Source organism: Cyrtonyx montezumae, unplaced genomic scaffold (assembly GCF_038088225.1).
Source record: "Cyrtonyx montezumae isolate F1298 unplaced genomic scaffold, pur_monq_1.0 scaffold_3, whole genome shotgun sequence".
In the NCBI taxonomy this organism is placed as follows: Eukaryota; Metazoa; Chordata; class Aves; order Galliformes; family Odontophoridae; genus Cyrtonyx; species Cyrtonyx montezumae.
This window is the reverse complement of record NW_027072034.1, coordinates 40,187,775-40,214,280: the sequence shown is the minus strand read 5'-3', so window position 1 is coordinate 40,214,280 and position 26,506 is coordinate 40,187,775.

The window sequence follows — 26,506 nt, the reverse complement described above, 5'->3', positions numbered from 1 at the left end:
TTTTTTTCTTCTAAACTGTCCATAACTATCCATTTGACAAGAGTGGCTCATTAGGTTGCATAACTGCTCAAAGCAGCCCACGTGAAAAATACTGCCTAGACTGCATTAACAAATGGGATTTTTTTTTTTCCAAGAGCAGAATCCATCCCAAGAGCTCCATTATCTGGTTCCTCTTGGCCATGTGGAAATAATTAATTTCACTTGAGTGGATTTTGTTCTAAAAAAATATTCAGATGTAGTTATATTTGTTTCAAGGCTGAGTGTCCTGTGTTTGATTACTGTACAAAAAATGGATCTGCTGTTTTTTAACTTGAACACGTAGTTATAAAAGTGCTCTATTCATTAATTCTGACTTGCTGTGTTGGCATCAATTGTGTATTGATCTGAATCTGGAAAGATTTTTGTTTTCTGTAGTTTTCTTGTCTTCTCAGGCACTCCTGAGACTCTTCTGTGATGTAGTAGGCAAAAATGTATCCTATTCTATTTGTATACATATCTTAAATCTCTGCTAGGTATTTAGAGGGATAAGAGGAAAGGAGATGCTCAGAAAGAAGCAAGTGGAAATAGAATTTCAGTGGTTTGTTGGTGAAAATATTTAAAATACCAGTTAAAGGGAAAACATTCATAGACATTTCAAATCACATATATTTTTTTAATCACAAAATAGTTTTGATGAAGTCAAATAATAAACTTCATCCCTTTCCACATTTTTTGCATGCAGCAGTGTGAGAAGTAATGAGATTATCTTCAACTTTTTTTCCATAAATTATCTTCATCTGTGATATAAATATTCAGAATATGTGAAAACTAATACAATGGTTTTGATGTACATCTAGTTTCACTTCAATAAAATCTAAAGCTACACTTTTCATCCTCCTCTGTTTTTTAGTGAAAGTAGAGCAGACAAGGGTAGCACCAGTGTATGGGAACTGCTGAATCACAGCCTGAACCGCTGATTGGTCACCTGAGGTGAGCACCAAGTCAGCCATGGGCGCACAGGTGAAGGTGATATACCTGTGTGAGTGGAAGGGGTGGAGCCTGGCTCCACCTCTCCCAAACCCCATTTAAGGGCTGACCACCACCAGGGAAGGATCTCTTCTTAGAGATCCCTCCTACATGGAGTCCCCTGCAAGCCTTGTCATCTTAAAGGTGAGCAATCTTCTCTTCTGTATTATTTGTATACTGTTTATATAGAACTACTTAAAATATACCATCCCCTATACTGTCTCTTTGTGGAGTACCATCATTGGGAGTTATTTACCCCACAACCAGATTGTACCACAATCTGATATATTTTAGAATAAACGTCATGAGATACCATGAATCAAAATCTAAAAATCTTTTGGATGTTAATTTTCACAGAGTGTCAAAGATGCTAGACATTTCTAAAAAGCTGTTTACTCTTGATTGTCTTATAACATAGTCTATGTACTACTTAAATTAGTAAGATCTGCTAAACACCTAGAGGACACATACTGAAGAAGTTAGTCCACTTTACTCTTGGTGTTGTGGTTTCAGCAGGTGGATTTTCTTCATAGTGTCTACTATGATGTTATGGCTTTGGGAGAAAAATGACCCTGATTTTAGTCATTGCTGAGTAGTTCCTCATGGAATCAAGGACTTTTCAGTTTCTCAGTATCTCATACTATCCTGCCAGTGAGGGGATTGGCAGGGGATTTGACTAGAAGATGGGAAGAGACAGAACCAGAACAGCTTAACTAAACTGGCTAAAAGGACATTCCATACCATATGACATCATGTGAAAACTATAAAACTGGAGGGAACTGGCCCTGGAAAACAGCCATGGCTGGAAGACTGGTTGGGCATTGGTTGGAGACTGGTAAGCAATTGCCCTGTGCATCTTTTGTAAATATGTGTCCACATATATATTATTACTATTTCCTTTTTCTATTTTGAAATAAAAAATATTTACTAAGGCAGAGAAGAAAAATAGGAAGTGATGCTATTTCTAAATACACCTAACTGAGGTTAGATTTCAAGTAGATGAAGCTGTTCAAGTAAAGATCAGATATGTTTAGGTATCTAGTGCATATATATATGTGTCTGCGAAGTCACTTTTCTACAGAAATGCCAACAGATAGCTGAGGGCCTCATCCCTTTGACTACTGAATTACCTAAATTCTGGATTTCAGGATAGCTGTAGGACCTTCTTAACACAGCACTGTATGAAATCACAAGCAATGAACAAAAGAGGGAGAAGCTGTTAAGGCAAGCTTCTGCTAAAATATGTAAGCCTATGTAGGACAGGATGGCAACATGCAAAGAGCCCAGGACCAGCTTAGCTGGAGGGCACATCAGTTTGGAATCAGTGCTACAATGGGAAGGTTGTGAGCTTTCTGGTACTGTACCAGGTTTAGTGAGCAGTAGCTCAGATCTTTACTGTTACACCAACATGTCCTAGGAGTGTCTAGTCTCATTATTATCTAGTCTCATTATTATCTATTCTCAGAACACTATCTGTTAGTAAAACTTATGAAAATTGCACTGTGACTAGGAATTTGTTTTATTCAGGGCATCTTTCCCTACCAGTGGGATTTTCAGTATGTGGAAAATAAGTTAAGAGACTCTAACAAATGACATAAATATGTGAGGTGAACATCTTCCAGCAGATCTTCTCAAAGAGCTCTGATAGAGTGCCAGGAAATAACAATTTTATTTAAAACTTCACATCGCAGTCATTTCAAGTCTAGGAATTCTGACCCACGAAACTGCATTGAGTGATAATAGTGACATCCCATGGAATAAACCATAGTCAAATGTAAACTGTGCAGTCAGTTCAATATGCAGGATTTCTGTTTTTCTTCTGTCCGTCATACAACATCTTGCTCAAAAAAATGAGCAAAGATGACAAGTATCACAATTTCTCATTATGATCACAGATTTCTGTGATATCACGTAGTAAGGAAACCCCAGGATTGTATTGAAATTTTTTTTTAGATCTAGGAGTCCCCCCATGGAGGAAGAAGACTCATTATAAATAGTACCAGGCACAAGCAGTGAAACTCCAACACCCACTAACAAGACAAAATGTCAGTATCCAGCGTTAGGTAAAACTGGGGCATATTGACTGACATGTTTGGAGGGAAATATTGCAGAAGCCATCGAGAAGGTTTATTTCTTTGTCTTTGAAGTGAAACATCAGTCATTTGTATCTGAGCAGAAGGCGAAAGGAAAGCGATAGTTTTAAATGTGCATTGTAATGATTGTGTTACATTTTCTTATTTCCTTGTCACAAATCCCTTCAGATTCCCTGAATACAGGGTACAGGTTGAAGGTTGAAGGCAGTGTATAGCAAGTGAGTCATCACACATAATTCAGTCTAATTTAGTGATGTTCATGATGTTGTATAATATTTTGCAGTGTACATCTTTTTGGGTTATGGGATTTCCTTTGTGTACTCAAATATTAAGAAAAAAATGGTGAAAATTTCTTCTGAAATTGATTGCTAATAATACTGCCAGAGTTGTTTGTTTCTTTTTTTTTAATTCATTTTATTTTTTTTATTTTTTAATGAAAGCATGTATTTGTACTTCCTTTAAGAAAGTTGTTCCATATTGATAATTTATATAAAGTAGCTAGTACACATAAGGTCAAAGACTGAAAAAACTCTAAAAATATCAACTAAATTATTCATGTTATTCATAAACAGAGAACAAATAAGATGAAAAAAATATTTTTAAATTCATAAAGGTGCTGGAAGAACTATCCTGTGAAAGTTGTATTTGTGAATCATATCTAGCTTTAGCTTCCTCAGGCTACACTAATAGTGATATATACTTCAAAAAATACTCTGATTAATCATTTTTTCTAGATTTCAGACAGCAACCTACAGTTACCTTCCAAAATCTATACTGTCACCTACTTTTCAGCTTCAGAGAACATTAACAAGTCTATTAATATTTGAAAAATAAAGTTCTTAAAATAGTTTAGCTGTTTGAAAAGCTTTATAAGGCAGCAAGCAATAATATAAGGGCTTAAACTTCATAGAATCATAGAATAATTTGAGTTGGAATGAACCATCTAGTCTAGCTGCACTGCAATGAACAGAGACATCTACTGCTAGATTAGTGTGCTAAGAGCCCCATCCAGCCTGGCCTTTTATGTCTCCTTGGGCCAAGAATCCATCATCTCTCTGGGCAAGCTGTTCCAGTGACTCACCACACCTATTGTAAAAAATGCCATTTCTTATGTCCAGTCTAAATCTCCCTGCTTTCAGTTTGAAATTATCTCCCATTTGACCTGCCACAACAGACCCTGCTAAAGAGTCGGTTCCCTTCCTTCTTACAGCTGCACATTACATACTGAAAGGCTGATCTCATGTCTCCCCATAGCCTTCTCTTTTTCAGGGTGAACAGCTCCTGCTCTCTCAACCTGTCCACACACGGGAGGTGTTTCATCCCTTGGGTCATTTTTGTGGCCTTCCTCTGGACATGCTCCAACATCTCCCCTGTACTGAGCATTCCACTTCTGGACACAGTACTCCAGGTGAGTCCTCATCAGTGCAGAGTAAAGGGGTAGGATAACCTCCCTCAACCTGCTCACCACAATTCTTTGGATGCAGCTCAGGATACAGTCAGCTTTCTGGGCTGTGAGAACACAGTGCTGGCTCGTGTTCAGCTTGCCATCAACCAGAACCCTAAGTCCTTCTGTACTCTATTCTTTCATTCCCCAGCTTCTACTGACAGTGGGAATTGCCATGATCCAGATGCAAGACCTTGAACCTCAATTTGTTGAACTTCATGAGATTCACCTGGGCCCACTGCTCAAGCTTATCTAGGCCTCTATGGACAGCATCCCATCCCTCAGGCCTGTCAAGTGCAGCATGCAGTTTGTTATTATCAGCAAGCTTGTTGAGGGTGCACTCGATCCTGTTCACAATATCACAGATGAAGTTATTATAAAACACCAGTCCCAGTACTGACCCCCGAAGGGCACCACTTGTCACTGATCTTCATACAGGCATTGAGCTGTTGACCATGAATCTCTGAGTTCCTTGTTCATCAAACAGTCAATCTGTCAAATCCATGTCTTCCTATTTTGCAGAGAGGGACGTTATGGGGGACAGTGTCAAAGGCCTTACTAAAGCCACATAGGTGAGATCAGTGGCTTTTCATTATTAATGATTTTCGCTAGTGGGAGGAAGACTAGATACTGATATTCAGTATGTGCAAAAATACAAATTCTTAAATAAGCATAAGACAAATCAGAGGCATGTATTTTTATATTACTTATTATTAATAATACTATGTAAAAATATTTCCAATTGGATTAATTAATAATTAGCGACAGTCTGAGCAGATATATTTTCCATTAACTGTGGTATTCTGAGTATGCCAAATGCTATAGTTGTAACAGATGGTCATGTATTTTTCATTCAAAGATTGTGTTTCTATAGAACACATTAAAATACTGAAATATGATAATTCAGTAGTTACTACCTCATTCTTTTGTTTGTTTATTTGTTTGTTGCTTGTTTGCTTGTTTTTGCATCTGAGTTTGACACTCCTTGGAAGAATTAGCCCTGGAAGAAGCAACTTAGGGAAAAATTGGAAATGTCTTTCCCTGTAAAAATAAATTATTTGAAGAAAATTAGGGCTTTTTCTGTTGATAAAGTAATGGAGACTTGTGTATGTTCTCTAATGAATTCTGTTACAAATGTTGTGTTATGAAGACAAACGTTGAATTATTTTTACATATCAGACAGAATGATCAACGGTATTGAACAGAACAAGAAAACTAAAATGGATACTAACTAAAATTATTTTGCAACATCTAAAATAATGAAAAATATTGCAGATAGTATTACCTAAAGGCTTTACTTTTTTTTATATTTGTTTTTAATCCATCAGTTATCAAACTTCCTTTGATAAATGACCGCAAAGACTGCTTTCTGACATTATCCTCCATATTCACCAATATAAATTTTTACTGCACTATCTACTGTAAAACACAATTTGAATCATAGTTTTTTTGGTGGCACTCAATAAAAGGACAAAATGTGGTCTTATTCTGAACAGTATGACAACTTTGAGTTAATTAATTACATCTTCTCCTTGTGAATATTTGTGTTTGTACTTGTTACGATATTTCCTATCAAGATGGAAATATTTCAGCAGGCAATACGTATAGTTAGTTTATCACTGATGACATATCAGGTAAGTGTACTCTTGAAGATCATGAACACACAACTAAACATCAATTATTCATGTATTTGTTTTCATCCATTCCTTTCCAGCAAATGAGCACAATGATAAGAACTGATTAATTTTTTTTTTAGTATACAGGGAATCTGCATTGCTGTCATTGTGGAAGGCCAGGGGTTAGAGACTGTGTGTGTAGAGAACAAAATGTCATTCGTTATGCTGACTAGATGAACATAAGACAATCACTCAGGAGACGCATAGGTTTGGATCAAAGCAAATGCAAGGAAATAACAATACCATATTATGTCAACACAAAAGGCAGCTGTGATGTATCAGAGCTCCATTTGTCTTGTCACACTTCTGGTAACAAGTAACTAACTACAAGCTACATCAATTCATCTTTTAATAGCCATAGCAAAGAAATTGGTTTAAAGTGTGTGTTCCTGCAATATTGCTTTAAATACAACATGAAAAACTATAAATTAACTGTTAAATGCTACTAAAAAGGTTGACAGAAATCCATTAAAATGCTGTTGTTTCTAGCAAATACTGATGAATTTGGAATGTTTTACAAGACAACTACAACACATTAAATAAATTGAGTACAGGCTTAATCACATAGTTCTCTGAGTTCAGTGCTGCCATGAAAAATTCTGAGGTCATTTCACCACATTTTCATTGGAAGAAGCTAAAACCACTTAATTAATCTCTTGTCTTTATTGTACCTCTAATTGCTGCTACTGTCATTCAAAGACTCCAAAGTCCCTGCAGAAATCATTCTGCTTGTGGAACCTATAAACCACACCACTAAGACAGCAACTATTTTTAAAGCTTTTAGGAATATTGCAACAGAATGAATGTTTAATTTACAACCATATGAAAAGTAAGAATTGAAAAATCATGGTTATGCAGAGTAGTAAGAGCAGTAGAGCCTTCCAAACTGCCATCAGAGACTTTCAAATTTCTCATTACTACTTTTAGTAGTATTCAGAGTAAGATCAAAGGAAATTATCCCTTTAACTGATTCCTGAGAGTGAAAAATTGGGGTAGTATTAATGGATAAAATTTGTTTTTGTTCTGGTAAGGTCAAAGAATAACAAGATCTAGGAATAACACACAACTTTCAGAGTTGTGTGATTTATTGTTTTTTTTCTGAATAACTAAGAAAACTAATACTGATATCTGATTTATATGAATGGTAAACTCTGAAATTGTGTTTGGAAGACTGTTTTGTTTTAAGCTAACACATGCACCTATTTTCATATACTTTATATAGCATAAGCAGAGCTAAGTTTGTGCTTCAAGGAAAGGTCCATATGTGGTCAATGGAGAGAATAGATGTCCATAATATGTTTCAGCCCATCTCAGTAGGTGTCTACTTATTTCCAATCTGGTATTTAGAAAATAAAAAGAATATTCTGATTGCCTGCATACATTGATGATCTAGGTTATCCAACTTACTTTTGGGGATAGACACTAATGGTACAGAATACTTAAAAGAATACCTTTATTTAAAAAAGAATGGTAACAATACCTTTTCTCCTATGTTTGCATAAAAGACTAATGTTTATTCTCTGAGGAATTGAGAAGACTGTAGTATAACCTTTTTTGAGTTTATACATAGATCTGATAAACACCAATAAAGCAAAGCATTTTTTCCATCGGAAGTCCAGAGAGAGTTTTCCCCTCTTCTCCTGTTAAAGTCATGTCACTATCAGGCCAGGAATATCAGTTATGAAGTGGCCCCTGGAGCCTTACTCTCAATAACAATGACGGTTCTTCACCTTATCCCAGGAGAATTTCTGCGCTTCATGTTAGACTCTTACTGAAATAATCCTGATGCTAACTGATCTGTTTGTCCCAATTGACTGCTACAATCACCAGCCTGAGATTACTACATTTTCTTGATCACTTCTGAACTGATGGCAGTCCAGGGACTGGTTCTGAAGAAATGAGTTGAAGCAAAGATTTTGATTAAATATTAGGTAGAAATTTTTTTATTCAGAGGGTGATGAGGTACTGGAACAGGTTGCTCAGAGAAGTTGTGGATGCCTCATCCCTGGACAGGCTTCCCAGACAAGGGATGTAGTGGGTGGCAACCCTGCCCATGGCAGGGGTTGAAACTAGATGATCTTTAAGGTCCCTTCCACCCCTAACATTTCTATGATTCTACAATTCTCTGCTTTGTCACTGTGATTCTTTTTTGTCTGGCTGTGGTGGTGTCCTCCTGGTTCTTTTCTGACCTAGAATGGGTAATATATTTGCCAGTGCCAGGTGCAAAAATATTCAGATTTCTTCCAGAAAGTGAACTCATGAACTCAGAATTTTCTGGGATTGCATTGCAATGCTAGATAGAACCTTCCCTTGTATGGTTATAACAGATACTTTAGCACAGGAATAGGTGTCCTTCAGTCTTCTAGGCCAATCAAGAAGACACTTAGAGAATTTAGAGACCTACAAGATGGATTGTGCCAGAGAGTGGAAAACCAGATTCTCAATATAGGCTTTGAGGTATTTTTCATTATTTAATTCCAAGTTTGTATTACGTCTTTTCCCTTGAAGACATTTATTTTTTCCTCATTGTAAAATAAAGAAAATGACATTGGCCTCCTTTTTAAAGTACCTCAGTAATCTCCTGTAGAAAAATGCAATAAAAAATACATGTACTAATGACACTTGAGATTACTTTTATACAAGCTAATGTGCTTTAGATCAAATATGTATTAATCACTGAAGTGAAAACAGAAAGACTTGTACACTCAAACCGATACATTATATATGAAATGACCACTTGTCTGTTGTACATTGATTTATGGCAGCTGAAATGAAGCAAAATTGAGGACTTAGAAAGCATCTTGTGGAGAAAAAAGAAAAAATACACAATGGGAAGCGCAGTAAAATTTGGAATTGAAACTTAATTTCCATCGATGTAAAATAAACTTAGCAATGTTTTCTACTAAACATACTTATCCAAACTTCATCCATACTACCTGAAAAAATGGTTACTTTTTTTTTCTCATCCATTTGAACTAGTTTGATATGGTTTCTAAGAAGCATGTCATTTAATAATACCATCTGCTTTCAGCTCTACAAAACTAAATAGCAGTCATAATAACTGTAGAAGTAAAATTTCATGCAGGAAACAAAGAAGTATATAAAAAATTTTCAGAATTCAAATGCCTAGAATAATCACTTTTGGGGAGAAAAAACCAACCAATTTATCAGAATTTATCAGCACAAAAAACATATATTCATAGTCTTGACTAGAAAAAATTACATGAAAATGAATACAATCTCCCCATTACATGGTATATCATGTTAGCCTAAAATGAATAATGCTGAATATGAGTAGTTCTTAACAAATAAAAAAAAAAAATGAAGAGAGTACAGCTCCTCCAACCCATCCTCAAGGAGCAAATGTTTTATTCCTTACCTTGAGGACTCTGCTTAGCCCTCTCTCCAGTTTGTCCATGTCCTTGCAGCAATGCTGGCCCAAGAATGAATACAGTTTCTGGATGTGGTTTGATCAGTGCCACAGGGAGCAGGATAATCCTGCCAGCAACAGGCCATGCCTATGTTTATAGACCCCAGGAGCTGTTGGGCACCTTTGGTGCTGGGACATGCCATGGACTCATGTTCAGTTCAGTGGTCACCACAGCTCCAAGGCTTTTCCCACAAAGCTAATAGAATATATGCATAGAGCCCCTACAGTCCTAGACAGTGTAATTGAGGGGGCCCTGCTCCCTGAGGCAGCACTTGACATTTGTTCATGCTGAATTTCTTGGGCTTCCTATCAGTCCAGTCATCCCGTTCCCTCTGGCCCTGCCTTCAACCATACAGTTGTACTGTGTCAGATTGTTATTATGAAGAAGTGTATGGAAATGTAATTGTACATATAAAGGTTCCTAGACAGACAATACAAATTCACTTGAAAAGCAAAAGCTTATGAATAAACATTAGGAGTAGTCACAATATCATCAGGCTCTTTTCCATAATAGCCTTATTGTAAAGAGGCTGCACTGAGGAATTCAGAAAATAGTTATGGGTAGGTGCAAAAACCTTAAAATAATTATGAGGTTATAGATTAACATAATCCCCCATCACTTCCACATATCTGATTAAACCGCTTCTTAAAAAGGAAAAATGAATTAAAAAAAATCTAATATAGTATGCTTTTTATTTCAAAGAAAATTAGTTTGACTTCCCCCAGGAAAAAAAATAATTTAGTAAAAGAAAAAAGAAAAAAATGTTATCTGAAGATACGTGGCATCTTTTTTACATTTGTAAAGAAAAGCCTCAGAGACTTTAGTCTTTTCTGCCCCTTGTGACATGTGTGCTTTGAAGGAGAAAGAGAGAGGCTAAGTGATGGCACCTATGAAAGGAGCTGTATTCTTTCACTCTTACCTCCAAAGACACACACAAAATACTTGTGATATTCAGGCACTGTGTTGATAACTACTCATCTCCGTGTAATAGAAGGGAAAGAAAATTACCTGGCTTTAAACTTTTGCCAAAATTAAAGTTATTAATCAGCAAAGGTGTTAATGAAACCAAATATCCACACAAACCTCAATAAACAAGTAGGAAACAGAAAGACAGAATTCTGGAATTCTGCATGCAAATTTAACAATGAAGGCAACAAAGGAGTGAAATAAGCAAATTATTCATAGCTTTTATATGAACTGCTAAAGTTAAGTAAGTTTTGAGCTTTTAAATTTTAATTTATATTTGGCTTTCTGAGTAACTTTAAGTAATTCACTTTAAGAGTAAATTTTTTTACCAGAAATTTATTCTTTGTAGTTTAATCGCTGTGAAATATGCACAATAATTTTTATAGACAGTGATATATAACTGGCTGACCCATATAAAAAGTATGTATAAAGAAGTCTACCGGATGTTGAAGTTCATCTCTTAAGTGTGTAGTAAACCCCACTTCCAAAACATTAAGATGCAAAATTATATAAGCATCCATATGTTAATAAAATATATACTGACATAATCTGCAGGGAAATATGGCAGTTTTATAGAGGCTTCTTTCTTAGTCATTTTAAATGGTTATACATCGCTTGACTTATAACTACAAATTATGGTAGCTCTGTGGACTAAGAAAAGCACTAGACGTAGCATGCAATTGATTTTTATTTTCATTTATAATGTCAGATTTGACAGAAAGAGTGCAGGGTACTCTGAAAATAAGGTGTTTCTATGGGTGTCCTTAAATCTAGGGAAAAATCATAATTTAAACATACACTAAAATAATTAGGAATCTACAGAAATAAACAGCTTGCATTGATGACACCAGTTCACAGACTAAAACAGGTACTACAAATTGATATGTCCCTTATTCTGTTTTGTCATTTTCATGATAGCATACAGCAGAAGAGAACTGAATAAATTAAAGACTGTTATTACAGAAATTATGTATTATGAGCTACCTATGTTATCAGGACTTAATGCAATCAGATTGTTGTGGATCAGTACAAACTATCATTCTTGACAGCTGTAATCATCTGTCCACAAAACATGTAACAATTATGGAATGCCATAGACCACAGCATAAAATAAAATACAATACTGTGCTGTCATAGCTACTTGAGTTGAGAAGGGGTTTAACATTATACTGAGTGGATGAAGAATTTGAAAAAGTTCAGATATCTTAATATTGGACATATTATTACATAAGTCTGATGAGGGAAAAGCTGCATGAAGCTGAGCATTACACTCAGAAAAAAGTGGTGCACAAATATATTTATGCTGCCCTAGTGTATGATTGCAATGATATTATGTTGCAAGGAGTCAGTATCACAAAATAACCAAACAGTGAAAGCCGTCTCTGGATATATAAAACTAAGTTGTGAGGGCACAGCCTAGATGATAGGCATTATCAGACCAGGCCTCAGCTTGAAAATTATTTTCATATCTATTCTATATCATTTATTGTGGGTGAAATAATGTTGTGCTGATCTTCTCAAAATGTTTTTATCCTAAATTACTATCATTATATGTTGGTGTTTGAAGAATAATGCTGTGGACTGAGGAAAACATTTGATACCGCTAAGTCCTTTCTTTCCCACTTTCATTATATTTCTTTATAGGACTGAAACAGTAATTGTCTTAAAATTGGGTTTAAATACATATCATGGTAAAACAAAGATGTACTTCAAAGACTGCTACAGAACATTATTTGCATGGGCAAAGACAGCTTCTTTTCTTGTTTCTGTAGAAATTTATGAGGCTGATAATCATGTATTCATGTGTAATCTTGTAATCATAGAGCCATGTTAGCTAAAGAGCTTATTACTTCTAGCTTTTCTTTCCTCCTTCATCTGGTGGCTATCTTTGCAAAAATTGCACTAATACATAACTTGACATATGAACTTAAGCCAGTCGTCAACTTCTATTTACATTAATATTTTCATGCTTCAGATGCACTAGTTCAGCACAAGACACACTGATTAAGATGTAGAGAAAACAGCTAGAGCTTAAAATCTTTGCAGCCACTGTAGTTAAATCCAAGACAGACTATTATATATAGTTCTGGGTATGGTGGAGGCATGGTAGCAGAGAATGGCGCAGACAAGCCAGGCATCTATATTCAATCATAAAAGCCCTGGTGGTTCAGCAATAAGATCTTTTAGGTTAAGTTATGACTAAAATGAATTTGATGGTATGATCAAGAGAATTTGATCCTCTGCTCAATTAATTAAGATTTTGGCCAATCTTTGCAGTATCTCTTTCCGATGAAAATGATTCATAGAATCCCAAATTTTGCCTTAGTGGCTTAGATCATATAAAAATATCAGCTTTGACTGCAACCTAAATTGTGTTAGATTCATTTACCATAGAAAAATCCAAATCATTCTGAATTTCACTGAAAAACTTTATACTAATTGGTTGCAACCAATTGTGATGAATTTTATAAGAAATTATTTATTTATATTATTAAATATTCTTTGTGGGAAACGCTATGAGCATGGATACTATCTTCTACAAGTGGACATCAAGAATGTTTATAGTCTGCTCTTGATTTCATATCACACTAGATGTTATGGCTAGAAAGGAAAGAAAGAGGTAACATCTATAAGATGATATTATCCACTATTCCCAGATGTTGCATACCTGTTCAAAATATCTAAACCTATTCATTGCAAAAAGGCAAAAATATTAACCTCAGATTTAATATCTTGGTTAAAACATTACCCTCTCAGGTTACCTAATTTACAGATGTTATATAGACTTCTAGGTCTTCAGACCTGGGAGCAGTTGCAGAACGCTGTATTGCACTTCTCAGTACAGAATTAATTGGGTCAAGTAATTCTTTTGAGATTATGAGCATGGAAGGAGTATGACTCTTTTCATTTCTCTGTGTTTTTCATCAGTATTTTCCTCTATTTTGCTGTCTCTTCTTTCTTTTATTTTCTACGTGATAAGAATTTTTAAACATAGTATTATGGATCACAGTATTAGTCATGTACCTCGACAGCTGATAGTTCTTATTCCAAAACAGAATGTATTTGATTATTAATGCTGATTATTACTTTATTTAATATTTTTTGACATCTCTGTTAGACTAAGTTTGAAAAAGCTTATGTGTCTCTAGGTAGCTGATGTCATAGCTTTCCCCATTTTTTTTATTAACTTACCAAATCACTACTATATGATTATGAGTCTTCTAGTGAACTAAAAAGTACTATAATACTTAAAAGCAACAAATATCAATAATAGAAAATTAGAAGAAATAATCCACATTTGTGGTTAGATTTCTGAATGTTTACATTAATCTTTCTGAAGCTGTCTGGTTCTGCTAATACCAGTAGCTCTTCTTTTTAGCTTTTAAGTGTAACTGGAGCATAAATGAAATGAACAGCAACAACAAAAATGTGCAGTGCTTATAATTTTTAGAGAATAATGGTGGCAGAGAATGCAATCACATACATGCAAATGGATCTGAACTTATACTAACTTTAAGGTTATAATGCATTGTGTTTATTTTGGACAAATTCCCTAAAGGCATTATACTTGAATGTAGACTTTATATGATACTTATGTTCATGCAGTGTTTCCTGACAGGTATCTTGACTTTACTCCTGTGATTTCTTCACTTTTCTGCATTTTCCCCATATTTCATTAGTGTTTATATGTCAGTCTCTACCAACACAAAATGAACCGAGCCCTGAAAGCCTCAGGGATCTATTCACACGTCATTTGAAACAAATGGCTTACCCCAATGCAAGGCTTAAGTTACTGAAAAAGGCTGCAGATTATTATCTTTCCTACTATATTTTTTCTTCATTTTTTACTACTGAATTTCATTCATTTACATTCCTCAGGATGCTGAAATTTTGAGGACTGCTGCTCACTATTATTGTAAGAATCCAGAAGGTAAATTCTTTTCAGGTAAAAGTATATTTGGCAATTTTTCATAATACTGTTGCTGATGGTGTATACTAACACCAATACTGAAACCAATTCTGTTCAACATCTTCATTAATGTTCTTGTTGCTGAGGCACACTTGTACCCTCAGCAACTTTGCTGATGATACAAAGCTGGGAAGAGTGGCTAATACACCACAGGGTTGTGCTGCTATCCAGGGGGATCTCAGCAGGCTGCCTCATGAGGTACAGAAATTACAGAATCATAGGAACACAGAACTGTAGGGGTTGGAAGGGATCTCCAGAGATAATTAAGTCTAAACCCCCTGCCAAAGCAGGCTCCCTACATCAGATTGTAGAGGTAGGAATACAGACAGGTCTTGAATATCTCCAGAGAAGGATACTCCACTATCTATCTGAGCAGGCCATTCCAGTGCTCTGTCACCCTCACCATGAAGAAATTCTTTTGCATATTGGTGTGGAACTTCCTTTCCCTGCAGACCACTAATAGCCAGGCCCTTTATCACCTTTGTGTCTCTCCACCAGACTCAAAAAGGATGAGAAGTGCAAAATCATAACTCTGGACACAGTACAGACGACACTGACCAGCTTGCAGCTAGACAGTAAAGAATCTTGGTGGACGCCAAGTTAAATGTTAACTAGCATTGTGCCCTTGTGGCACAGAAAGCTAATTGTATCTTGGTCTGCATTACGAAGACTGCTGCTAGTAGATCAAAGGTGGTGATCTTTCTGCTGTTTTCAGCCCTGGTGAGGTTACACCTGGAGTACAAGTCCAGTTCTAGGCTCATCAGTACAAGGCACTTATGGACATACTAGAGAGAGTGTTAACCCAACAAAAGTGCCATAACAATGATGGATGGACTGAAACATCTCTCTTACAAAGAAATGTTGAGTCATTTGGGAGAAAATTTTAGCCTGGAGAAGACTGAGATGGGATCTTACTAATACTTATTAATAGCCTAAAGGGTGGGTGTCAAGGAGATGGGGTCAGGGTCTTTTCAGTGGTGCCCAGAAGCAGGACAAGGGGTAACAGGTACAAACTGGAACACATGTAGTTCCAGGATATTATCATAGAATCATAGAATCATTTGAGTTGGAAGGGTACTTTAGAGAACGTTTAATCCAATACTCCTGTAATGAACAGGGACTTCTACAGATAGATCAGGTTGCTTCAAGGTCAGGAGACTGACCTTGAAGGCCTCCAGGGATGTCCACCACCTCAGGTGAAAATTACTGAAAATATATGTCTTTTTCCCCATTGGAGACAAGACCAACCTATCTGTCTACTATCATGTTTCTGTCTTCAGGATTTACACCCAGGATGACTGACTGAATCTCTCTGCACTGGATATCTGTACTTCGAACGGCATTTATCAGCTACCCACAGTGTTTGCAAGATGTGTTCCAGAAATCAGGGCTCATAGAAGTAGAATAATCTACCTCTGAGGTAGTTACTGGGACTTTTATATTTAAAGGAACAAAACAATTACAGAATTTCTTCCAACACAGCCCACAGGATTCAGTTCAATGCTGAATTATTAGCTAGATAACTTGTGTCAGTTTGCAAAATATTAAAATACCTAATTGGCAAAAAAAGTCAATAATAATAAAATATAGTCTCAGGAATAAGGGAAAGATTAATGACTAGTCATCATTGCCTGAGGTGAATTAACAAATCCAATGAGTATGGTAAAAATAATTAATAAAACTGTTCATAAGATTTATGTTGGCTCTTAAAGGACAGTCTGTTGTAATCAAGTAGTGTATTAATTAAGAAGGAAAAAAAAAACAATGTCAGAGGAGAACATAATTGTCTCCAATCTTAGACAATTACCTGAATCTTCTCAATGGTCATAATTTAGAAAAGATATTTATACAGTAACGAATACACAGCATATTTCAATTGGACATTCACTATGATAACACCAGTGACTGAAATATGGAAAACAACAGCTCTCTTTCATTACATTCAGTCCCTTAATTCGAAGTTATTATTGAGACAGAGACAGATATTAATTTAGATGCATGCCCTGTGTAAGCAAAAATCAGCAATATAGTTGATGAGTGCTTGGGTGCCCATCTTCAAGAAACTGGAGTTGTTCCACTGTGTAGCTGAAACCTGTCAAGGTTGAAGAAAAACAAAAGTTTTCCTGCTCTAATTCAGCCCCTTGAGCAAGCTTACTTTCATCACTAGCTATGCACCAAGGACTATAACTTCTTCAAAGAAGAGTTAGCAATTGTGAATGTCCCTGTAAGGGATAATTAGACTTTATGATAATAACTGTGCCTTTTGACTACAAAGGTCAATAATTACTCCATAACATACCTGCCATCTATCCATTTCAAAAAGAAAACCATTAATAGATAATTGAAAACAGGGATTGCCTAGACAGTTATTTTTAAACTTTTGGGTTAAATCAAAAGGAAACATGAAGCTGAGAGTGTATTGTAGTCCCAGACTGTTCCTCTTATCAAGTCATCCAACTAATAACAAAGTTGGAATTCTCTTCATGGACTAACATGTATGCGGATGCCCTTTGCTACCAAATAATCAGGTATATGAAACCTTCCATTAACTTCACACAATTCTAAATGATGTAGAATGTAGAAGTCTAAATTTACCCATTCCTCTTTAGAATAATTTTTATTATTTTAGGGTGAATTTCTAGTTGACCACTGTTTACTTTTACTTCCTTTCCCCCCAAAAAAATCCAGACATTTTTCATGTTTTCCTGAATACCCAGAATGCTGTTGCACCTGAATTTTCATTATTATTCAATCTTCAAAAGAAAACTAAGTGAAAAAGTGTCTGGAAGAACAAATGCTAACCTTAAAGTCATCTCAAGTTCTTGCATGCTTTTGTAATATGTATTGATGTCTGAATTTTCAAACTGTGATCTTGATAACGATTGTATTCTTTAAAAATCCTGCATGAGTTAATCCTTGTTTTGTCATTGCTCAAGCACTTGTCTTAATAACTTACAGATCTACTTTAAGTAGTAAGGCGTTTATTTGAGATCTAGTGTGTTGGCAGAGTAAACAGTATGTGCTGGACTGTCACAGATGTTCTGTCAAGACTGTTTCAAAATGTATTAAATATTTCTCTAAATAGTGTAAATTAATATTGAAATATGAACCTAATTCTTTTTGCAAATTCAATTTCCCATTTTGAAAATATATCTTATTTTTAAGCACTATTTTTAATATTTCTGTATGCTATTTTTTCACTCTAACTAACAATTCTAGCGATTAATTGATTTAGTCCATTAAATGATTTTGAATAAAATATTGATTCTAAGAAAACAGATTTCTAAACATATATAAAATTTACTAACCACTTATGACAAGTTTAAGTAACTCATATTCATCTTAATTTAAGGACAGAGTCAAAAATAAAAATAGTATGAACATGGCTGTTTTGGAAATGATTTGAAGATCAATTGAACTTTCTAAACTTAGTTTATCTGCTGAATCTTCTTTGAGGAGCTATTTTAGCACACTTTGCATTGTTAAATTCTACAGAAAAACAAATGAAGCTAATATGTATGGTCATCCAAGCAGAAAACATTTTAACACTCTTTGCTCAAAATATTGAAGTTTCTACTGAAAGTGCAAGAACATTGCATTATATGTACAATAATATAAATATGTGAATATTATATATGTTTATTAAAGATTATTAGTATTTTAAGTATTATAAAAATGGTAATTTCTGTTAAAGTTTTATATAATAATTATCTTTATCCTCATCATATTGCTAAAAGTCTTCATTAAGAATTGGGCAATGCAATAATTGGAAGATATTCATTATTGTAATTCTGTGATTCTGTGATTTGTTTTATCAGTCTGTTACCACTCACTGTAATTCTCTTACAGATATGTTTTGCTGGAAACAGGGTAAAGATTTTCCTCCCACTAGTATTTTTTCTTTTGACAATCTGGGTGGTTTTGCATTTTTATCAAATAGGATCAGATAATTGTATGTACAATTTACGTCATAGAAAGTGTCAGATTTGTTGTAATCGTGTTGACTTGATTGATTAATGATAGAAGATATATAAATTACTAAACCAATCACTTCTAAACTCTGGGATACTTCAATATATTTCACAAGTGAAGTATAAACCTTTCTTTTCTAAGACATTTGCAGAGCCTGTAAAGATAAGCTGGGGTTATTTCACAGTATTAATCATAACAGGCTCAGTGCATATTTAATGCCTAAGAGAAAGACTGGATGCAGAGACCCTCATGAGGTAATCTTTGCTATTGTCACCTTCTTATGTGCCAGCTTTTGGATATGAAAGTGTTTGTTCAGAAGAACTACATATGCAGATTCTAAACAGGTGTATCAGATTTACTTTGGGTGAGATTAGTCCAGAGGTTGGATTTGTTTGGTTTGGCACCCTCTTTTGAGATGGCTGCACATGTAAAGGGCCCAGTTTCATTCAAGATCCTTCAAAAATATAATTCTACTTTCACTTCAGATTAGGACCAGAACTTAATAAACTAATGTGACTTGATATGGGGGGTAGGCCTCTTCTCCCTGATAAGTAATGACAGGACGAGAGGGAATGGCCACAAGTTGCGCCAGGGAAGATTTAGATTAGACCTCAGGAAGCATTTCTTTTCTGAAAGAGTGGTCAGGCACTGGAATGGCCTGCCTAGGGAGGTGGTTGAGGCACCATCCCTAGCGCTGTTCAAGAAGCGTTTAGATGAGGTGCTTAAGGACTTAATTTAGTAGTTGGGTAGAGATAGTGATAGGAGGATGGTTGGACTAGATGATCTTATAGGTCCTTTCCAACCTTATGAACTTATGAACTTATGAACTTATGATATATATCTATTGAAATCAGTACTGATTTATATTACTTTCAGTCTGGCTCCTCCTTTATCTCAGCTTCACATTCTTTCCCTCCTGACAGTGGCAGTAATGAGTACACTCATTTGCCTAATTTATCTGAAGTTGTATCCTTTATTTCCTATTCCAGTTCACTAAATATATTTTATTCTCTTAACTACATTTCCACTGAGACTTATCCAGTACTGGGGTACATTCCTTCATATTTTCAATGCATCCTTCTGGGAAACAACCGCATTTTCAGGCAGAGATTTCAATTCACATGATGCATTTCTGTCATGAAATATTTTGTTGGATAAATTCAGATAAAAACTACTCCAAAATACATAATACAAAATACAAAACACTTGAAAATCGTAAAGTTTCCTTTACCCTAAAATACATCTTAAGTTATTTCTGTTTTTGGAACACATTTATTAAATTTACATTTTATTTCATGATCACTAAACAGGACCACTGAAATATTAAATCTCCAATAGTCCAGAGAAATGCAAAACAAAAAATATTGGATGACTAAAAAAATACATTAGCAATCTTATATTTTGACAGAGAGAGATCTGGATGGCTAAAATATACAGTTAGACATTTAGAAAACCCTTTATAGTAGCATATTGTTGATCATCATATTAGACAAAGATTTGTACTTACTACGGTGCTGTTTGTTTTCAACTCATTCTATTGAGAATAATTACCCCAACAACATAAAGCAGGAAAAAATAATATAAACACGTTGTATAGTGGTGGTGTTATTTAAAGATATCTAATTGATAAATGAGACTGGTCTGAGAAGTTAGTGTCAAATATTTTCTTGGTAAAACACAGTCTGAGCAATGCCAGTGAGTCCTGCTAATTTGATTACCCCATCCCCACTCCTGTGAACTCACTGCCCAGCTAGGATTTTCTGCCAACAGAAAGTCAAAAGGAACCTAAGTGTGTATATCCCATCACAGCTTGAAAGGTGTGAGTTTTAAGGGTTTTCTTTGAATCGACTCTATCATTTTCAGACTCAAAATACGGAGGAATGTTAATCCTCCATACCTGCTGGCTAAGATAAATACATCTGATTTGTGCTAAAGCCCTTAGCTTAGCTCTGTAGCCCAGCAAGTGAACACACTTCTGACAGTACAGTGTTGTTACATTCAAGATGGAATAAGAAGGCATATAGTATGCTCAGTGACAGTAAAACTAATGAGCTCACTTCTTTACTTCCAATGGCATTTGCTCTTTGTTATCACTCTCTATGGCTCGGTAATATCATGGGTAAGAAGGATCACACAGACATGTTTGTTAATTTTTAGCACTTTTGACAATTAGAAGCATATTGCACCATGGGAGCTATTGCTTTGGAGTGCAAGCATAGGAGGGCTGATATCTGTTGAAACATCAATACAAAAGTCCTCTCACTTTTAGAAAGGAGCCATTATCACCTGATATCAAAAGGATGCCTTAAAAATGATGAATATGGTTTGCTCCTCTCTTGGAGAAGCAGCTTCTGCCCGTCTAACACACCGAGCATTATCCAGAAGTCAGAAACAGAAAGATTCAAATGCATTCACAGGTTTAGATTATCTTTACTAAAAAATAATTATCATAATAATAGTAATACTTCTCTTATGCATGTACCATTTTCATGGAATCGCTTGGGGAAAAAATTCCAAAAATGAGCGCATTCAAGCTTTCCAAAATCTCTCGTATTCAATATTTTTCCTGAAAACAAGCTTATAAAGCTCTTGAAAAATTCAGGAATGTTAATAAATTGTCATATTTCTATGTACTAATTTTCATGCAGGCAGACTTTAAAGGGAAAATTTCAGAAAATTTCATAAGCTCCATCTCATTCAGTAACTTTATTGCTCAAATATTTGGTGCAAGTGATAAAATAAGAGACTAGAAAACATGGGAGGTTCCATCTGAATACCCATCTGTGCTGTGCAGGCATTAGAGGACTGATACAGGTTGCTCAGAGAAGCTGTGGAGTTTCCTCCTTGGAGATATTCACTTGGACATGGTCTAGGGCAACTTGCTCTAGGTTACCCTGCTTAAGAAAAGTCCTGGATGAGGTTCAGTGGTCTCTTTTAAACTCCACCATTCTCTGGTTCTCCTATTGACCTCCAAGTTTACAATTCAGTTGCATGAAGCTCCAGTTATTTATAGGCATCTCTCTAGTGTAAATGTTGCTAATGAGCTTCAGCTGCTCCAAAGGGTCCTGCTGCTGCCAATGCTGTGCCATGAGCAACGCCAGGTGTACTCTGGGAGAGTGGATTTAAGGAAGGGAAACACTGCTGTGTTTCAGCAGCTGGGAGATGAGAGATGTGGCCCTGTGGTCACTCTGGTGCAGCAGGTAGGTGGGAGGGGCCAAAGGCTGGAGCAGCAGCTTTCTGCAGCCCAGGAGAGGCCCATGAAGGAGCAGGCTGTCCCCCTGCAGCCCATAGGCACTGTGCAGAGCAGCTCTCCCCATGTGGCCAAGGTCCATGGGGCAGCAGTGGATGAAACCTGAAGGAAGCAAAGCCAAAGGAGAAGCAGCCCAGGCCAGAATTGCAGCCCCTGGAGAGGGTACTGCAATGGAGTTGAGGGAAAGTGTGAGGAGGAAGGAGCAGCAGAGTTGAAGCATTATGGACTGACACCAAGCTTCTCAGTGAAAATGGATTAAATAAAGTTGGGTTTAGATTCCTGTTGATTCTCACTTCTCAACTGTCGTTAATTGGCAAAAAAATTTAATGAATCTTCCTCAAGTTTCATCTGTTTTACCCATGACAGTAGGTGGTGAGCGATTTCACTGTCCTTATCTCAACACACAAGGTTTTCCCATTGTATTTTCTCTCCTTATCCTATTAAAAATGAAATGAGAGACTTTCTTGGTGGTTAGTTGCTGGTCAGATAAGGTCAACCCACCACAATAGAACAAACAAGACGAGAGCAAGGATTTTTACATGGAATTCTCTGCTCCACATATACATTCAACTGTTTGAACAAGCAGAAGGAGCTGAACATGCTGAAAGACACCTTCAGAGCTTTTAGGACTAAAAACCTCAAGACCTAATAATGTCTGAGTAAGACTGACAGGTTGCTAGGGTTTTTTGAAAGTGATGTTATTTCTAATAATTGGTGATTCATCCCTGAGAACTACAAGTTTCAAATTTCTGGTACTAGAGTGATAAGCTCTTTTTCTTTTAAAGAACAAATCTAGTTACCTCTGCCTAAAAAATGTCAACTGTACAACTTCTTCAGTTGTTCTTTTTCTGAAGCTCCTTACTTTACAGATATATTTTATTTCCCAGTATCATTAACACAAGAATCCCATGTAGGGAGAAAATGAATGATGTAAAATATTTTCTAAGTGATACCAATGTCTTAATGGAGTTCAAAACAGTAGAATTCAATTATAACTTTAACGTGCTTTAGTGATATATTAATAACTTTTGTGTGCTCTATGGATTTAGAAACTTCATGAATACATGAATACATACTGCTACAGAAATCTTAGACCATGCTTTGTGTGTCTGATTTGTATAAAATTAAGTGAGATCAGCCCCAGGCAGTGCACCTACATGCTTCTAGAAAAGCCTGTCAAACAAAGCTGATCACTGTGCTTTATTCAGTTCATTATGTTTACCTTTAAAGTATGTGTACTAGGTGAACCAATTACACTGCAGGCATAGCAAATTTAGACTTCATCTTCTGTTTCTGCTGAATGATTTACTTCACTTTCTTACTATTACTGTATATCAAGAGTTTGTGGGCTGGTTCAGCCTGGTTCTGTGACTAATGGGGTGGGGGACCCATGGACCCACACCTCAGGAAAGAGGAAGGGGGATAAAGGGGAGGGTAGGAAGATGGGCCTAAAAACAAAACAGCAGCAGTGGTCTGAGGAGTAAAACTAATTTACTAAATAAGATATTGGAATGCAAAATAATACAGTATAATGCAATATAATTGGAATTGAACCTAATAAATCAAATAAAATGAGTGTCTGAAAACCAAAAGCCTTACATTAAAGCTGAAGGCAAGACAGCTAGGGAACCTCCACTGCTGAGATGACCAGCAGAAGTGGAAGCCTCGGGACTTGTGTGCAATTTAATCTTTCCATCTGGGTGGAAAATGGGAAAACAGTGTCCTCTGGGGTATGTAGTTCTCTTCTGAGAGCCAGGTACCTGGAAATTCGGCAGTCCATGGAACTGGAGCGTTAACTCTAACTCCCAGTGCCTCACATGATGTTATAATGTGGAATGCCGGTAACAACAGTCATAAAATCATGACATTGTAATCAATGTCTTAGCTTCTGTGGACTCTAAATGTGATAGAAGATCCCCTCATGATAAAAATGAGTGCTGTATTCTTCTCTAAGATAAATATAATCATATATATAACTATTATTTTTTTCATTTTCTAGCTAGACTAATAACAATTATGAAGATTTTCCTGATATGAATTATTATAGTGTATAATTAAAAATTTAGCCAATTACTGTTAAAAAGTCCTCTTTGGAAAAAAGAAGCCTGTAATAAAGGTCATAGAATCAAAAAGTTTGGGTTGGAAGGGATCATTAAGATCATTTAGTCCCTGCTATAGGCAGGGACACCTCCCACTAGACCAGATTGCTCAAAATCTAATCCAACCTGGCCTTGCATACCTCTCATTTCTAAATTCATTCAGTCAGGCTACATGACAGTCAGCAGTGGAGGGAAGCTAACGGTGGTGCATCTGTCAACCCATAACCGCCTTACTCCCTGGCTGTCTCAGGAATAGCACACATCAGCTGACATAAGCAAGTATTACAGAACAATACCAGCAAATCTGTAGAGCAAAAATCATTTCATCATCAGTTTCTAAAATGTATGAATTGCAAAGAGTTTTCTTTGGTAATAGCTTCAGGGTTTTTTTTTTTGTTTTGTTTTTTGTTTTTTTTTCAATCATGGAATGGTTCAGACTGGAAGAGACACTTAAGATCATGTAGTTCCAACTCCCTGATATAGTCCGGCACACCTCCCTGTACACCAGGTTGCTCAGCTCAGCTGGGAGGAATGGCTGACATGTTGGAAGTCTGTGCTGCCATTCAGGGAGACCTAGACAGGTTAGAGAGTTGGACCAAGAGAATCCAGGTTAGGTTTAACAAGAGCAAGCGTAGAGTCTTGCACCTAGGGAGGAATAACTGCATGCACCAGTACAGGCTGGGGGATGACCTGCTGGAAAGGAGCTCTGAGGAGAGGGACATGGGGGTCCTGGTGGATGACAGGCTGGCCATGAGCCAGCAGTGTCCCTGGTGGCCAAGAAGGTCAATGGTATCCTGGCGTGCATTAAAAAGAGCAGGTCGAGGGAGGTGATCCTCCCTCTCTACTCTGCCTGGTGAGGCCTCACCTGGAGTATTTTGTCCAGTTCTTGGTTTCTTGGTACAAAAAAGCCAGGGATATCCTTGAAAGATTACAGTAGAGGGCTACAAAAATGATAAAGGATGTGGAACACCTCCCATATGAGGAAAGGCTGAGACCTGGGTCTGTTCAGCTTTGAGAGGGGATCCGATTCACGTACATGAATTTCTAAGGAGCAGGAGAGAAAGGGATGAGGCTGGTGTGTGGTGATAGGACAAGAGGAAATGACCACAAACTGAATCATAGGAAGTTCCACAGAAATGTGTGTGGGAACTTCTTCACAATGAGGATGACAGAGCACTGGAACAGGCTGCCCAGAGATGTTGTGGAGTCTCCTTCTCTGGAGACATTAAAGACCCGCCTGGACACCTACCTTTGCAACCTGGTCTAGGGAGCTGCTTTGGCAGGGAGCTTGATCTCTAGAGGTCCCTTACAACCCCTACAATTCTGTGATTCTGTGATACTTGAGTGGAGACTCATGAGAGCAAAGTAGAGGGGAAGAATCACCTCTTTCAATCTATTGATCACACTTCTCTTGATGAAAGCCAGGATATGGTTGGTATTCTGGGCTATAAGAGCACACTGCTGACTCATGTTGAATCTCTCATCAAATGACACCCCAAATCGTTCTCCTCAGGGCTGACCTCAAGCCATTCTCTGCCCAACTTGTATCTGTGCTTAAGACTGTCCCAGCCCAGATGCTGGTCTTTGCACTTGGCCTTGTTGAACCTCATGAAGTTGGCATGGACCCAACTCTCTAGTCTGTCCAAGTCCTTCTGGGTAGCATCCCTTCCCTCTAGGGTGTCAATTGCACCACTCAGCTTGGTTTCATCTGCAAACTTGTTGAAAATGCATATGATACCAATGTCCATGTCGTCTACAAAGATGTTAAATAATGCCAGTCCCAGCACTGATCCATGGGGAGTACCAATCTTCACTTGCAGATTAAGCTGTTGACTGCAACTCTCTAAGTGCAATCTTCCAGATGATTCCTTATCCTGCTAGTGGTCTATTCATTAAGTCTATTTTTCTCCAATTTGGCAACAAGGATGTTGTGTGTGACAGTCTCAAACACTTTGTGCAAGTCCAGGTATATGATGCCAGTTGCACTTTCTTTATGCACTGACAATGTAACCCCATCATAAAAGGCCACCAAGATTGTCAGACACAACTTGCTCTTGGTGGAGCCATGTTGGTTACCACCAATCACTTCATCTTTATTTTTTTTATCCAGGAGGTCTCTAACTTGCTTGTTCCACTCTGCAATCTGAGCCAAGACACTGAAAATGCAGAGATTAAAGAAGTTTCCTTCAAAAGCACAGGTTTGACACGACGTATCTCCAAAAGGCAGAGAAAGGTATTCAGGTCTACCTACAATAGAGATCAGCTTCAGTATTTCTCTCTTCGGCACATAAGACCAGCTATTCTGGGGATAGATGTAGCAACTCTACCAAAGTAAGCAAAAAAATATTAATTTGCTGGAAAATGGGAGTGTCCCCAGGTACTCAGTAGGAGGAAGAGAATGAACACTATGAGATCTAATGTACCTTATCAAGTGTGATTTATTTCACATATGCAAATTTGGGAGATAAAATTCACAGGCAATCTGAAAAATGGATGTCTGGATGCCCTGAAATTGGCAGGTAAGCTGAAGTTGATATATTTTTTTTCCATTTCCACATCACAAGGAAATTATCAACACAGCAGAGACCACTTATCCTTAT